The sequence below is a fragment of the Diadema antillarum genome, unplaced genomic scaffold, assembly GCF_040938485.1.
Source record: "Diadema antillarum isolate AM-2024a unplaced genomic scaffold, OU_Dant_1.0 scf00000048, whole genome shotgun sequence".
NCBI lineage: Eukaryota > Metazoa > Echinodermata > Echinoidea > Diadematoida > Diadematidae > Diadema > Diadema antillarum.
The window spans coordinates 610185-629068 of NW_027270937.1; the positions used below are offsets into that span (position 1 = coordinate 610185).

General features: G+C 37.1%; 1 pseudogene; it reads right to left on the reverse strand.

Annotated features, from left to right (window-relative positions):
• Nucleotides 1–7447: 7447 nt before the first annotated feature.
• The window catches only part of LOC139715429 (glycerophosphodiester phosphodiesterase domain-containing protein 5-like), a 57944-nt pseudogene continuing 46507 nt past the window's right edge, over nucleotides 7448–18884 (reverse strand).

Consider the following 18884-nt stretch of genomic DNA (forward strand, 5'->3'; position numbering starts at 1 on the left):
GTTGAAGCGCAAAATTTGACTTTGACACCCAGACTATGATTATATCGCATCCCGGTTTTTGCATAGCCCCTCCTTCACAAAGTTCTAGCATTGTGTGTTAGTGTGTGTGCGTGTGTGTGTGTGTGTGTGTGTATCTGATTGAATAATAAAGCGTAACTGCGTTTACTGTGGAACAACTCCAAACATAGTCAATAGATTGTTAGAGATATCATTTAGCCACTTTATTTATACCATAGACTTTACTGTCACCTCTTTCTCCCGTGTTTGAGACACTTCGCTTCCGGGAATTCGTGCCATTATAAACAACAGAACAAGTCACAAGACAGTCGTGAAGTATTCAAGATGGCCTCCAAAATGGCCATCAAAAATCATGAATATCTCAAAATCCTCAATGAAGCAAGAGTTGTATCATCCAGATTCTGATGCAGCACCCTCGAAATAGGGTTAAACCATTAAAAAACAAGGTTGAAGCGCAAAAACTGACTTTGACACCCAGACTATAATTATATCGCATCCCGCTTTTGTGTAGCCCCTCCTTCACAAAGTTCTAGCATTGTGTGTGTGTGTGTGTGTGTGTGTGTGTGTGTGTGTGTGTGTGTGTGTATCTGACTGAATAATAAGGCGTAACTGCGTTTACTGTGGAACAACTCCAAACATAGTCAATAGATTGTTAGAGATATCATTTAGCAAACTATAGACTTCACTGTCACCTCTTTCTCCCGTGTTTGAGACATATTCGCTTCAGGGAATTCGTGCCATTATAAACACGTCACAACAGGAGGCCGCTGCTTTGCACATTCAAGCTGCAAGAAGAGAAGAGTTCAGTTAGCGCATTAAAAAGTGTAAAAGTTCGACAAACTTACTAGACAGTAATGGGTTGTAAATGATTATTGGTGCGAAACATTGGGGGTACTATGCAGTAATTGCCAGCGCTGTGTCCACCACACCGCGGACTGCATTACCCTGATGAAAAAGTAAGAACTCATTTTGTGTACTAGTGAGTAGAAAAAAAGAAGTGCGTGTCGATTTTGATGAGGAGTGTGAGACAATGTAATTACCTTTTCGCAACATCTCCCTCCACCGACTTCTTGCACGGCTTCATGAACGATATATTTATGGAAAGCAATCAACGCTCGGGTATAGCCATGTTGCAACTGATTGAAAAATTGCCCTACATCGACGTAAATAAGCACCGGATTAATCAGTGTTTTAGTTTAGTAGCCATGATTAAAAAAAAAATGGGCATTTCATACTCGGGTTAAATTCGAACCAGCGACCTCCTGATCACCGGACAGGCGTCTTATATCCACTGGACCACCGAGTTTCCGCCCGACAGTCAGTGCTGCTGAATTACAGCATGTAGCAGATACTGCATATGAATTCAAATTGATGAAATTCACACTCGACGCAAGAATTTCATTAAGTTGAGTACAGCCATGCTGTTTACACCACTTAAGCAACATGAGTGCGTTCGTGTAGACATTGTTGAAAGACCGCTATTCTTTGCTTCTCTGTAGTGCTTGCATCTGATGTAAATAGACAAGATGCAATATTTGTAAGCATGGCATCTATAAATAAGTATCTATTTTCGAAGAGATGTAAATACAATCCATAGTATATGTTTCAGTGAAAAAACCCACAAAACTTGAAGTATCGTTTTCTACCTTCATTAACGTATTTTGAATGTATCAAAATAATGTAGCATGTTAGTGGCAATATTACGTGAAAATGCTCTATGAATCCTTCCACTAATGGTATAGTATGTATAGATCCATCCATATGAGAGACTATAAAGAAGGATGAAAGAAAGAAAGGGAGAGAGAGAGAGAGAGAGAGAGAGAGAATTAGAAAGAGAAAGCGCCATGCTTTCGTCGACCTGCTTTTCAGTAACAATGCGGTGTAGAGGCTGGGTAAAGAATGGAATATACCCACATCGTAAACACAATCTCAGGGACAAAGCGGAGTAATGTGAATTACCGTAACACCCGTCTTATATGATAGTGACTACAAATATTTTCGTATTTATGAAAATTCGTCCTAAAATGTAATTGGAAATGTTATATGCGTCCTGCTATATGTCCGACCATATCAAGTAACTTAACGTGTAAGCCTTTCTCTGTATAGTCGTGTTGTTTTTGTTTGATTTTATGGTGTTTTTTCATTCAAAGTGAATTTATAAGCCGAATATATTCTCTCAAAACGTTCTCGTCACTAGTTGTCTCATTACAATCATAGATCGGAGATTTCAGTATACAACTCAAGTGAGGTTCATGCATTACATCTCCCCTCAGGGTTGCTGAATAAAGAAAAATCGGCCTTTTATTGCATTATCTCTCAGCAAAATATGGTGTGCATAATATGACACTCCATTATCACATTTAAACAGCAATTACTTTATTCTTGGCACTTCGCACGGAGCCGTTTCTATGTAGTCTGTGCAAATAGTTGAAATGTGGTATTCGAAAATAACGATAATCGTTGAATTCCCGCATTTTTTTCTATGACTGGCAAGCAATGAAACCATCTTTAAATACGACATTCAAGAGTGTTGGTATACAAGTGATAATGTCATACCGAAAGAATTGTCTGTTTTGACTTGTAGATGGTTTGCACCAATGAAACGTTCAAAGAATTTCGTTCCTGTTGAAACCACGCAAGAGGGAGTGTATATCTTATGAATCAAATTTTTAGATTTTAATGTGTGTGTAGCTGATAGATACCAACTCAACCCTTGATGTGAAATTTCGCTCAGTCTGAGGATTGCTTTGCCATCGTTCCTTGCCTTTATTCACTTTCTTTCCATGAAAAGAAAATATTTTGTATCCATATCATGCCTGTTTAATCATACAACGGATCGTATCATTTCGCATGGATTTCAATAAAGTTTCAATGAAGGTTTCTTCGAAAAGATCCATGTATTTTCATTGTACTCAGCAAATGCACATATACTTACCACTTCTCTCGGTCTCGCGATGAAAATTAAAAACTGTTGAAAATCTGGTATAAGAAAGAGTCACTGTTCGTTACTCCGGAATTCTTTATAATCTGAAGGTTCGTTATTCCAAAATTTCATTATGATGATTATTCTCCTTTTCATTTTCGGATTAGCAAAATTTGCTTTATAATCAGATAAATCAACTTTTGGAATAACGAATATTTCATTTCCGTATTAACGAACCTTTAGAATAACGAACATCACCCATAAAAAACCCCCACAAATCGACGTACTTTGAAAACGTAACTTTTAATCGCAGTTTATAATGTTGATGACGTGATTTTAGCAATTTACATATTTGCACGATTAACAATTACCGTTGTCGAAAGAGAATCCCATTTCCATCAACCGTCTAATTCCACTTTGTTCTTATCAATAATATGATACATGGGTCTTTGAAATGATGCATGTCCTAAGACTATAGATAATGCGTTCTGTACATAATATGCAGGGTAAAAACAAAGATAAATGTTTACAATTTAACTTTGTTGGCTACATTGAAGTCTATCCTTTATTTGAGAAGAGTTTGGCACAGCAAATCGCGACTGTAATATAATAATTTTCGGTAAGAAGGCGATTGAAGACTTTTGCTTCCAGGGTTCCTGTTAATGTATAAAAAATAAGGCAGTTATGGCTGAGAAATAATAAGGATCTTTGAACAAGCATTTTTTTTTAATGACGACTGAACATTTAATTGTTCCGTCGTGTAAAAATGAACAAAAAGTAACTATATAGTTATATTATGATACTGTAAATTCTTCATTGCAGTTGTAGATGTTCTTGTTTTATTTTTGAACGAATGAGGGTTGATAGTGATATTCTCTTCATTTGATTGAACGTATACTTTGTATAAAGCAGAAGAAAATAGAGTTAGGAAATAACGATGGCAATCTGTAGTAGTTAAACATACAGTCTACAGTGTAGCTGTTTACAGTAAAGAGTTGTGTATGTGTATCCAAGTGTGATTATGATTGTAATACATTTTCTGAGATAAAAAGAAAAAAAAAACACTGAATAGCTGGTGTCATCATTTAGCATGAGGAATATATTATGTTGATGGACAGTTGGTGATTGACATGTGCTGATGAAATGGAAACATAAATAAGAGGTCACAAATCACATATTTACAACGTTATCAAGTGACAGGATCCCATAATTCTTCACAGAACACGCAGCAATCACAGCTACTATACTGACTAACACTTCTTCACCTACACCTGATACAGTTCTTTTTAGCATTGTTTAGTCCTTTATGCAATCCACATCATTATCAAATGAGTGTTATATGCGTAATGAGTCATGATATCACATTGTATTTACGGCATTCCTTAAAAGATGTATAAAGTTGTTTTTGACAGTTCATTTTACTCAGAGAACAAGAAAGAGAAAGCTAACGTATGATATATATATATGTATATATATATATATATATATATGATATACATAAATATATACACACACATATATATACATATATATATACTAGTATATATATATATATGTATATATATATATATACATATGTATATATGGTATATATAAATATATATCTGTGTGTGTGTGCTGAGGTTTACATTGTCAGTCGCGCCACAATAGCAGAATAGCAATAATCAAGTACACAAAATTAAGAGGGATAAGCAAAATGTCATGAACGTACGTCTTCAGTTCTGGGGGGTGTTTCATCAACGTTTGTCAGCGCTGACAATTTCAGCAAAATCCTTGGTTTTGATTGGCTGAGATGCTCTGGTCACTGACTGTTACTATGGTGATTCAAGTTGTCAGCGCTGACAAACGTTGATGAAACACCCCCTAGACATGCCAGATTGTCATGTGTGTGTTTTGCCATTGTAGGCCAAATAAATTTGTCATGAGTATACCTTACAAAGTAGCTTTGTATGAGGCGCAAATAATTGCGATAGAGATGAAAACTCCTACTTATCACCTTTTCAACAGGAATCATAAATGCAAAAAAAAAAGTATTCTCATTTAATTTATGTCGCCTTCTGTCTATTTTCACTATTGAAGAGGTAAAAAGAATGAGCAAATTAGGTCGACATTACTGTGGGTCCTGTGTATGCTTATACTTCACTGCAGCATGCAAAACTGCTTCGTAATCCATTCCACGTCGAGTGAAAAAAAACACCAAAAACAAACAAAACAATCTTTAATGGGAGCGTGATAATATACGTGGTATTTATTTATCTATTTATTTTTTAATATGTTTTATTGTCACAGGGTGGCTCCGTCAGTGGGTTAAACACTGTTGTTCTGAATTGGAGGCCTTGCATGAACACATACATACAAATAAACACATGATAATAATACAATAAAATACCAATATCATGTTTGCAGTATCAAATCTGTATATAACTTAACATACCATATACTAATATGTATTACACTCAAAATATAACAAAAACTGAAATTAAAATTGGTATAAGAGGAGAAGGAGATTTATTAACCCACTACCATGACTACATACTTTGACGCGCTGTCTACCATGGATGGTCACGTTTCCATTTTCAAGGACTCTACATGTATAGGTAGATCCCCATCGAAGTTTATAAAATCTTGTGCAACAGATGTCTATTAGTGCTGGAATTTTCTTCCGACACCCATCATAAAGCGCCTGAAAGTGACGTGCCAAATGGAGACTTACGTCCTGAAGTAGATAATATACTGTATAGGATAAGCCAAAACAAAACCTGTCTCAGTGTAGTGACAGTAAAATGTATCTCCCCCAAACTATACCCTGGATCGTTGCATTAGAAAAACTTTGGTTCCTTGGATTCAGAAATATTGGTATATGGAAACTCGGTCACTGGTCACAATCATGACTGAGGTGTTTATTGCGAAGTCCTCCATAAAAAAAGAAGAGAGAGAGAGAGAAAAAAAAAGTGCCGAAGACACAATCTTCCAAACTTTTTGAGTCTCCAGCCACTTTCACTTTCTTCCCAAGATATCCGTACTGATCGCTGGTATTCCGACATTTAGAATATTGTAAATTCTGCAAGTTCTTTATAACAAGTCGTTTACGACAAGTGTGAGAGGACCCAGAAATGCCGTGAAGCATTTTACAGATCTACAATTAGATCGAAAGCAACGGGTAAACTGATGTTCTCGATCACCTTCAAATATCATAATGCTCCCATTCGAGATAGCTCTCCACTTGACGTGAAACAGATTACTTATGAGCTGCTTTTACATACTACATTGTATACAGTAGGAACCGAATCATGCGAATAGATGACGTACATGGAATTACTAGAGGATAATGGTGATGGACGAATACTTCATAACTTCCAGTATACCTCAGATCAATGTTCCGCTTTAGTTCATGTCGCGCTTGGAAATCAGAGATGTCCTGTAATTGGGTGAATGTTATCATGCTCCAATTACAACCTGCCAGTAGCGTTCTCCTGCTGGAACTACATCTTGACCTTTTCTGCATGTGTCGTGTGTGAGCTTAAAAAGGAAGTTAATTTTGGCTTTTGCCGATGATCGAAAAAGGAGCGAGTCTCTGAAGATAAAAGAAAGACTATCTCAGAACAGTATCGAAGTATCGAAAGCAATTTGGATATATTTCTTGCTTTTATCATCATGTACTTTTACTACCTGAAAGGATGATGACGCTTAGGAAATTAGGTCAGGTCATCAGATTTCCTTTTTCCTCATTGGAACTTTTGAATATTGGGCGGGGAGCGGTGAATTTCACAAACGCCACATCATGCCTAAAAGCTAACGGAATCAAATTAACGCCCAACGAACTACCCATTTCAGCATTAAGGTATACGGAGGCTTCTCTGCCCACTAACAACATTTCAGAGTGCTGCCGTGAAATCAAATTAAAATCTCTCAAAACCCATATAAGGATTGGGAGCAAGATGGGACGCCATCACTTTTTCAAATCGAATCCGAACGGAACGATGAGACATAAAACATTGCAGCGGAGAATGCAAATGCAATAAAGTGCAAATTCATGAAATGGGATGTACGTATACGTCAGATACAAGCACAATTGATTCATTTCGGGGTCCTATATGACAAAGCGTTTCAATGACAAAGAGAGAGAGATCTATATCTATCTATCTATATATATATATATATATATATATATATATATATATATATATATATATATATATATATATTTCTTTGCCATTGAGGTATCCCTTGTCCATACATATGCAACTGCATGCACGTCATACGTATAATATGAATAGTCAAAGACTGTGGGTCAGTTGAAAGATATAACAGATATGACGTCCAGTTGTTTTTCTGCCCCTGACCTGTTCTGTCCTCGTTATCGTAGGTCCAGAAATTTAATTTCAGCTCATCTGAGGGGTACCGGCATCGCGATAGTTAAAATCAAATCACAATCCTGTGATCTTTTAACACGGACCCCAGTTTATTTTAATGACCTCCATTCCCATTACGAAACCGAAGTGCGATGAACTATCGGATTGTCACTGTAATCATCATATGAAAGCGAAAGTTGGTAAAATTACACCCACACGCCCACAAAATATAACCGCTCCTATACTAAGGAGGTACTGGACGAGCTTGCCTGGCACCTCCTTGCCTATAGATGAATTGCCATCTACTTTCCATCTACTTTGCCATCTACTTTGCCATCTATTTTCACCATATTCACTAACATTTCTGATATAAACGAGAAGCAAACGTATATCCACGTACCCTTCCACACACACACACACACACACACACCCACACACACAACCACACAAACCAGTATAGGCGTATACACACACACGTCATTGTCATAAATCACTGTCACAACAAATGGGAGCCAATCCCCGCCCTTGCGTGCGTACGATATGAGCAAGAAACAAACAACCCGTGTGATATGCAAAAGACGTTTGAATATTCGATTTCTTTATGTACAAAGGTTTGAAAGACATTCAAAAGTCATACTCACTTCCCAATCTGTTTCAATTTTGCTTTATAAGACAACAAATGGTTTGCTTTGAAATTTACGCATTTGTATGGAAATAAAGTGGTATGGTCATCCTAAGTATATGCAAGCTTTTTCATCACAATACATAATTATGCTCTTAAAAATGACGAAAGTCCAATTGGCAAAGAGGCACAAGACAAATACCATAACTAACCATAATTTTACAGACGCCAGAGACTATAACTTCCGGTAGCATTATATTTAGATATTATATGAAGAGATCTATTGCAAAATGAGCTAAGCGCCATTTTTAAACATTTCAAGGTAAGTCTATCATTTGATGGAGCAAAATTAAACCTTTCCAGTAATACCTCACTAATGTGCGACATAACAAGGTAGGCACATATTCTAGAAGTTATGATTAAACGTATCCTGTATTTTCGTATTCTTTTCTTTATCTTTTTTAGCAGCTTCAATAACAAATATCTCAACAAAACAAGAACGGAGTTAGCTCATTTTGCGATAAAACTCTTCATATGATATAGGCCTATAACAGTTCTACAGCTAAAATTACATTAAGCATCACAAAGTGAATTACCAAGATTCGCGAACTTTTTGAAAATCTCTTATGAATCAGTGGATATCATTTGCATAAAAATATAAACAAACATAAAATTCAAATTCCCGTTCTCTCTGAAGGGTACAACATTATTAAATGAAAACCTTCGATCTTAATATTTACAACATCATCAACACCCAACTGCTGCATAGCTATCTGAATAATCTTGAACGTCCTAGACAATTACAGAATTCACATTTATATAGATACACAGTGTACAATTTTTTCCTTTGCCATATACCCTCAAGATACAGAAGAACACTATTGTATTCGTTTTTCTCTCAGCGTTCCTCTTTACCAGGATCTTCAAATATTACCTCTTTTACATTCATGTAAAAGAAAATTATGTACAAAACCTATCACAGCCCACTATTACGAAACGTAAAATGAAACAAGTGACATTAAAAAAAGGCTACAATCATTCAGGATGGCTGGTACGACTGTAAAATCTCTCTTCTCTAATCTAAATTCTTCTCTCCACTAAAGCACCCATAAAAAGTATTTCACAACAGAAAATCTTTAAAAATGTACCGTTGTAGTACACAAGACAACACAGACGAAGAGATAAAGGCACACGTTTTAGACCTTCTCATAAGTCCATACCGTTGATGAAATATGTCCCAATGTGAAACATCGAAAGGTGAAATGGACAACACCTGGTCATTCTTTCTTTTGCAAAAATAACACACCCTGTAATGGACTCATGAGCTAATTTCTAACTCTCTGTCTGCTGTGAATTATGAGTATTCATTATGCTTCATAAAAGATTTGTACAAATAGAATTTACTTCACGCAAAAAAAAGAAGAAGAATATATATTATGCTTACAAGGGATCAATACGAATGTCATATACATATACCATGGCTTCTAATCAATATACAAGTTACGCACGAAAACGTTCCAGATAATTCTAGTTTTGTTGGGAAGAAATGGTTCGGACATGCGCCAGCAATAGAAACCCCAACCAGTTAGGAACTTCGCTATCCTGGTACATGTACTTTCCAATAACGGTATGTGCGCCGACTGTACACTACCACTGGTTTCTGACAACATCCGCCACCCAGCAATCCTTCCAAAGAGTTGAGTCTATACATTGTATCCCACGTGACCTCCACGAGTTTACAACAAACAAAGAAAAGCAACAAGCACATTGTGCTGATTCCGATTTTTTTGCATTGATTTTTTTCTCTTTTTTTTTTCAGAAGACTGAAGTCCTTTTCTCAAAGAATCACGTCTTGACTATGTCCCCGCGTCGATCGGAGATGGGTGTGAACTGGTAGGTATACTCCGAACCGTCAGACGTATGGCGGGTCAGTCGGTGCAATCTACGTCTCCCTTTCCTACAAAAAAAAAATGTGAACGAAAGAAAAGTAGAGTACATCACAGACTGTCTCAGCAATGCCTTGTTAACATTCTTCGCCCATGAGGGCAGAAGTGATTGACTGATCGATCGATCTATTGACTTATTAATTAATTGATTGATTGATTGTGTGAATTGAATGATTGATGGGACTGACCAAAGAAAAAAATAGTTGTCAAAAGGTGACACGATAGTTCACCATTTCATTTTTTGCATGGCACTTTTGCATCACACTTTTCTATAGCCTTGTCATATACAAGATTGTACATGTATTTCTAACATAGGTCTTCGTCTACATTATACACACATACACACATCAATTATAAGTGTGAACTATTATCATTTTTATTATTGTTGTTATTATTATTATTATTATTATTATTATTATTTTAGTTATCATTATCATCATCAATGTTGACAGGCGTCGTACAACACGTACAATACGTACATACAATAATATGTCGCGTAAGAAATATAAAGTATACCTTTCAAATTCATACAAAACGTCTGTGAACCATGGTTGCTAATGGATATTGGTACTTTCACTTTGCAAGGACACAAAGCTCCTTGGTGAAACCCGTAAAAAAGAAACATATACACTTTATGACATTTTCCTTTCATCTTCAAAGCTATCAAGCGAACAAACGTACAATAAAGACACATACAAACGCACATACACATTATACAGTGTACTGTTTTTTTTTTTGCAAACACACAACACACGTGCGCGCCACACCCCCCCCCCACACACACACACAAAATAAACACCCGAATAAAGACATACAGTATAAGAACAAATATTTAGCAATAATTCATTTTTCTAATATACACTTATATACTGTTACGGCATTCACATTAATTCATTTATCAGTAACTTTACATCTGCAGAATTGCACATTGATAAATACTGTTATGCTGACGCAGGTACACCAAAGCATGTTTGTAATCTCGTATGCTTAAGTGAAACCTTTTGAAACGTTACAATTATCAATACAGCTCAGTGAAGATTATGGCTGGTCAATACCTCAACGTCAAAAGAATTGGAAGGCAATGCTAAAAATAAAATGTAGAAAATAAAAATAAAATGTAGAAAATATATATTTTTTTTTCAGGGGGTATGCAATATCAAGGTCATCAGAGAGCTCTGACGTCTATATATTTTCTCATTCTATGCGCATTACCTTGTTTCTCAAGTGCATAAAATAATGCCACTTGCCAAATAGCGCTACTGGTAGAAAAAGGTATTTTTTTCTCCCTCTTTTTCCTCATTTTCCTATTCGAAAATCCTTTTCTATTGTCCATCCAGTCTTCATGCCCTTCAAAGTAACAATAATCGTTGCACACAGCTCCAATGCATTCCAGAAAAAGCACACGTATAAGAAGAAACACGCACACACACACGCACACATCCTTACAGACACACGCTCATACACACATCAAGACAACATTGTGCCGTTTTGCATTACGAGTTTGGCATTTTGGAGATAGTAAGTGAGGGTGTGTGTGAGAGAGAGAAAAAAAAAGACACATAAACGACAGTCACTGTTAGAAAAATACATTGCGCTGTTCATCTGCCGGAGAAGGCTGATAAAAAAATAACGTGAGTCTTACACACATTGCCTTGGATTAATGCAGCGATGACATGGGGAAACGACGTGTACGCCTCGACTTCCTACGGCTGGAAGAGAAACCACGTGACAGGGAGGCAGCGTACGACATTAAGAGAGATACATGGATGGGGAAAGAGAGAGAATAGAATCGAGAAAGAAGAAGAATGACATTCCACTGACGAGACATGATCGATGCGGTACTGAGGATGCTGCCATTCAACATGCACCGGGAGGCAATTCTCCCCATTATTCGTCTATTTTAAACGACGGCAAAACGTTGGAGACGCAATCGTTTCAAAATCCATGCGATAAAGGTAAAATGAAACTTCGAACGAAAAGCATTTTGCATGCTGCGGCAAAAACACTGTGAAGAGAGTTGCATCCTGAGGTGGCTGTGCATGCGTCGCCTCGGATGTTTTCACGCTTAACTCGTCAAACTTCACGAGTTAGCCTCTGCTCAAGATCACACATGTATACAAAAAGAAAGAGCTAGAACTTATAGGAAATGCGAAAAGAAAAGAAAATGGAGAGTCGTGCTCACAAAGTGGATGTTGGAGAAATGTTGAATGTTGGAGAAAATGCATGTATGTAGTACATTACAAAGCAGCAAACATTACGAAGTAATGATCATGCACTTTAATGGGTCCTGCCAATGTGGATGGATGATGACCTTCGATAAATACAGAAACTTGCACAAGAGCAATGCCAAAGCCAAACCAAACCAAACCAAATCAAGCCAAATGAAACAAAACAAAACAGAACAAAAGAGAACAAAATGAAAAAAAAAAACAAAACAAAACAACGAACAGAACACATGCTGCTCCTCGCAAGCCCACGAGTGAATGAAAATAAATCAATCCATTAATCCAACATATGATCCAACTTTAATGAACATTGTTTGGATTGTGCAGTGGCAGAACAGCACTTCTATTATGAGTAAAAAAAAAACAAAACCAACAACTGAGGTCTGATACTGCAAGTTGACATTGAAAACAAAGTATGCAACCTTCGCATTACCCCACAGAGAGTGTGTAAATTTTGGTGTCAAAACATGAAATTACGCACTAAGCATTGTATGACGGTTAACAATTCCAGCTGACGTGAGACTTCTCATATAACATGCATGGATGATGAATTATAATGCTTGTTTCTACATCTTTATATTCTAGGAAGAATGTGTTCCTATATTTCCCGACTTCTCTTCCCGCTTTACGAGTTATTATTAATTCCATGTTTTCTATTTAGAATATATTCCTGGATATTTCTTTTCCTCTTACTTCATTATTTCCCCGGCTTCACGAATTACGTGTGCTTTTCTATGATGTGCGCATTCTAGAAAGAAAGTACAGTGTATTTCTATGTCTTTTTTTTTGTCTAGCAGCTTGAGTTAAAAAAAAAAAAAAAACTACCTTGGCCTACCTTTTTTTTCATGCTTATTTCTCTCGCATTGCACTTCTAAATTTGTCCTGACTAATCTAAAATATTGTACATCACATCACGTTATTGCTGTTTGTATGTGCTAAGCCATGAGCAAATATTTCAAAGGGATGGTATAGTTTTGATTGAGATGGAGATTCAGATTTTAACTTTTAGCGAGATAATTAGAAACCATTTATGGAATATAAAAAAAAAAAAAACCCATACAATTCTTACAGGAATTAAAAGCTTATTTGATGAATATTGGTTGAGAAATGGCTGAAAAAAAAAAAAAAAACCCAGAGTAAAACAAAGTGGCCCTAATAAAAGGTGAGTCCTATCTTTTATTAGGACCTCATTAGTTGTGAATATCTCAGCCATTTTCATTAAATAAACTTTGAGTTCCTCTTTGAATTGCATATACTCTTTCATATTTCATAAGAGGTTTCTCATTATCTCACAAAAAGTTGGAAACCTGAAGCCCCATCTCATCCAAAACTATATTATCCCTTTAAGTTGTGATTACATTTCAACGCGTTTGTAATGACATAAAACATAAAAATTGCGAGTCTGGGATGCGAATTCTGCTTCAAATCTCTTTAATTACTGCATGAAGCACTGCCAGCGTATCGAAATGAAAACTTTCGTATCGACTTAAATGTAGTGAAATTCGAACATAAATTCAACACTCTCCCCTAACAAGAAAAGATGAAAACTAAAAAAAAAAAATAATTACATTTTGCAAATTTGCGACAAGCAGCCAATATCAATAATAGGAAGTTAAATTGAATAATCTCACTTCTGAACAATGACCTTGTTTATCAAATCAAAATTAGATTTGATGTTGCTATACGATTACGTTTACAAAAATAATACACTGCACTTTCAACATGAAAATTACGGGGTTCGAGTTGGAGCAGTCACGAGACGCGACTGCTACTTACAGGGGCCGCGGGACGTTTTACAGAATGAGGGAGGGAGTTAAGGGTCAACATCCCTCTTTTCGTTTTTTTTTTCTTTTTTTAATACTTTTTAAAGACCCCATCCCCACGTTCCGCGGCCCCTGTCTTGTAAGATGACTGTCAGCAGTCACATAATTCGGGATCTAAATCCAACGTGTGACTACACTTCTCTCAAATTTGCACTGTGACAAATTGATTATTAGAGCACTCTTCGCATGTACAGGTTAGATAAATTCTCATCCGAGGCTGACTGATTTTTCATATGGTTATATGTAAAGAAAATCAAAATGCAGCCATCATGACGTCATCGCGTAATAAATAAATTTCTGAAAGATAGTGGCTGATAGTGACAGTGTGGAACAGTTACAATGGGAAGCAGTCACGCCAGTTCCTTGTTAAGTATACAAACAAGCAATGGAGTCGCTGGTTCGGGCAAATCGTATAAGAATAAACTTGATGGTTTAGGAATACGGATGAAATAAGTCCAGTATAATCGGTCATTTTGAGTATACACAGATACATGACTGACGTAGGTGTGGAAAGTGACAAAAGAGTGCCTAACTGTCGTTCAGTATGAATGACGAACTTAATCTTTCAGCAAGGAGTATACAGTGTCTTTTGGGGCCTTCAGATCAGTAAGACTCCTAAAACTGTCTCGGGAATATATATATATAGGATCATCGCGTCGTGACCCCTCAAAAATATGGAAGATTCTTTATACTTCTATGTAATGGGGACAGTAACAACGTTCTCATTAATTTAGTCGCTTTTCGCGCGCCACTTCTGAAGTCTGACAACGTTAAACTGAATTGACAAGAAGTGAGTCTTACCTAATCTGGATGATGAAGACGACAACGACCCAGATGAGGGAGGCGACGTCGAAGAGAATCCACATGATCATGTAATGGGTGGGCGTCTGCCGAGACAAAATCAAATAGTATCATTGTAGATCTTATGGTCATGTAAAGGGTGTATGGGCGTCTGCCGAGACAAAAATCACATAATACAATTGTAGATCTTATGGTTATTATAATGGTTGGGCGTCTTCAGAGGCAAACTTACATTTTGATATCATTGTAGATCTTATGGTCATGTAATGGGTGGGCGTCTGCCGAGACAAAATCACATGATTGTAGATCTTACGGTCATGTAATGGGTTGGCGTCTGCCGAGATAAGATCACATACTATCATATTGTAGCTCTTGTAGATCTTATGGTCATGTAATGGGTGGGCGTCTGCCGAGACAAAATCACATGATTGTAGATCTTACGGTCATGTAATGGGTGGGTGTCTGTAGAGACAAAATCACATAATAGCATTGTAGATCTTATGGTCATGTAATGGGTTGGCGTCTGCCGAGATAAGATCACTTACTATCATAATGTAGCTCTTGTAGATCTTATGGTCATGTAATGGGTGGGCGTCTGCCGAGACAAAATCACATAATAGATCTAATGGTCATGTAATGGGTGGGCGTCTGCCGAGACAAAAATCATATAATATCATTGTAGATCTTATGGTCATGTAATGGGTGGGCGTCTGCCGAGACAAAAATCACATATCACTGCAGATCTTATAGTCATTATAGTGCGTGGGTTTCTGTAGAGACAGAAGAAGCGAAATGCCATTATACATGTTACGGGGTGGTGAGCGAGTGTCTGCAGAGAGAAAAGAGGCATTTAGTGTCACTGCAAATCTTATGGCTATCATCATAATGGGTGAGTGTCTGCAGAGAGACAGGAGGTGCAATATCACTGCAAATCTTATGGTAATTTATAATACGCTGGTGTTTGCAGAGGAAAAAGGCACAGTACACTGCAGATCTTATGGTCATTATCATAATGAGCGAGTGTCTGCGAAGAGACAGAAGGTACGATCTCATGGCCATATGAGCGAGTGTTTGCGAAGAGACAGAAGGTACGATCTCATGGCCATATGAGCGAGTGTCTGCGAAGAGACAGAAGGTACGATCTCATGGCCATATAAGCGAGTGTCTGCAGAGAGAAAAGAGGCACAGTATCACTGCAGATCTTATGGTCATATTAAGGGCGGGTGTCTGCAGAGAGAGAAGATTCTTGCTTGCCTGGTATCATTGCAGATCTTATGGTCATGTATGTAATGGGAAGGTTTATCTGCAGAGAAAAGAGGCACAGTACCACTACAGATCTTATGGTCATAATTACATAAGTCTATTATCATAAAGGTTGAATATCGGTGTATCTGTAGAGAGAAAAGTGGCACGGCATGCAGAATTATGACCATGTCATGGGGTGTATTCTTTAAATCTCATGATTATAATCATAATGGGTGGGTGTACGTCAAAGAGCCAACAGGCTTATCATCACTGTAAATCAGTGATAATACGTGTTCTTCCCGTGGCTATAGATATGAGTAATCATATAGCCTATCTGATAATACTTGCGGTCCTGAGCGTCGTATGAAGTATGAATTAAATTAGAAGGTAGAAAGAAGAGCGACAAAGTGTTGGTGTCACATTCGTATCATATCGTTGGAACAGAATTTGAAATTCTGTATAATATCGTCGGTATAATCACAAATTATGAATCTCACCAAAGCGTTTGATTTTCATCATGATCTGCATTGCTTCGGTAGAAAGTGAGCTGATACTTAGGCGCTTAAACTATTTTATTGGGCGCGGTGTTTATTATTCCGAACAATTGTTTTCAACATAGAGAATCGATATGTAGAGATCATTTTTTTCATAAAGCTGATGTGAAGGCTACGAATGTTTCAATACTAAACTCTTCTGTGCTACAGGCTGACGTGTTACATGCACCAGCTCCTGAAAATGTATTCATTAACATGTCCCGCCACGTTCAAGTGAAAATAATGCAAACTTTGAGATGAGTGGTTCTTTTATTGGTTTATTTTGTTTTCGTATATCCTAGTCCAGATCGTTTCAAAATAGATGCAAGCTGCATTTATTTAGCATTGGGAAAAGGCGGTCCTTGAGTAACTCTGACGTGTGAAAAATAATTGGCCTTGCACGTCAGGGGTGTGAGATCGGAAATTAGTCCCCCGCCGCCTTCGTTAGGAATAATTGTGCTACCACCCAACCGGCTGAAATGGAAATATTGGAAGTAAAACTGACTGATCACGTCTTTTGGAAAAGACCATGGGACTCGTCAAGCTTATACTGGAATGATCGAGTTTGCGACTCATCAGCAGCGTCGTATCACCCCGAATAATCACGTCGTCGGCTCTTCTCGCTTTTCAATGTTATCTATTGTTATACGAACATACGTCTTTTTACATCTGCGTAAATCTATCACAAATGATAGATTTGTTGTAGGGCTACTATGAACTCAAGATAGAGAGAAAATAAGAAAGAAATGGAGAAATGCATGTTTTATTGCAATGGACAATGTTAAACTTAGACTTTAAAAACTTAGGACAAAATAAACATTGTTTTCCCCGAGAAGAAACAAAAATACGGCGAGTGCTCTTTCTTTTCCTTTCACAATATTCAAACTCACTGAGTTGAAAGAAAAGTTCAAGAAATAGATAGCAATTATTTAGCACATTTCTTTTTAAACAAAACTCATTGCAGTCTCTTCCCTGATATATTGATAAACCTTTTGTGCTTATGTTGTTGTATTTTCCATCAAATGGACAAGATATCATAGTGTATGGAACTTGAAATACTGCACACATATCACACACCGTTTGTCGATAATAACTTATGCGTGTTGATGACATTGATCCCTATAGAACGTTTTAACGTGAGTCATGAATGTCACGTGATACTAATTTAACCAATCACAACTCATGATGCTATGACATTTTTATTTACATATAAATATATGTTATAGTGCAGGTGAGTTAAAAGTGTACATTGTAAATCTGGGCTCCACACTAGCTTTTTTCTCTGGTAGCCCGAACAAAACCTTAAAACCGTTGAATTTGAAATGTTGGTGACTCGAAAAAGAAATGCATGCAGCGGCGCTGAAGAAAAGGAAACATAGCGATATATATTCACATCTCCACTAACGCCACGAAATAATCCTGTGCATCATTTGTTTTATAAAATGGGTCGAAAACTAACAGCATTTTTCACGTACCTTTGTGGGCCCAAACATTTACGCACGTCGCACTCGGAAATCCCGTACATATAAGTACTGTACGTATAAGAGTATACGTACGCCACACATGTTATGCACACAAGAAAGGCCGGCCGGCAGCCCGAACTAGAAGTTGTTTACAGGATTGACAGTGCGTATAGTAGCGCGCGACGCACTTGTAACAACTGATCGAGTGCGCACTGCTAGTGTAAGCATTGTGACGTCAGGCCGTGCATGTTATATATAGTGAGAAATTAATACACGCACACGTGACTCATTTCAGCGCTTCCAATTGCCTACATTCTTGAACCCATTTTATAATGAATTGTATTGGATGCCCGATCGCGCCATCAAAAGATACGCTTTTTGAAAGTTTGGTGACCCGCCAGTGTTGAGCCCTGCATATAGACATAGACATAGACATAATCTAGAAAACATAGACATACATAGACATAGACATAGACATAGCATAGCCATAGACATGACATCTAAAAATATAACACACAAGCATATGTTTGATATCTTTGACATCTGTTGTTTGCTTCATGCATCATGATCACTATTATTACTATTATATTGTATATATTCATGTTTCTCCTCATAGACCTCAGAGTTTGGACAGTGTACATCAAAGATTCACTTCCACTTCTTTTTTTTTTGCTTTTTTTTTTGCATTTTTTTAAAATGAATTGCCATAAGGCCTTACGCGCACATATAGCTACTCTGACTACATAGCAATAAAAAATCGCGTGAGGTTAACTTTACTGACTTTTATTTACAAACTTTCCATCTGCCTTTTTCTGTAGGTACATTGTATGTGATTCTACGTTTGTGTGCGTGCGCGTGCGAGTATGCCTGTGCATGCATGGATGAGTATGGTGTTAATTGAGTTGGCGTATTCTCTGGTTCCATTAAGATTTC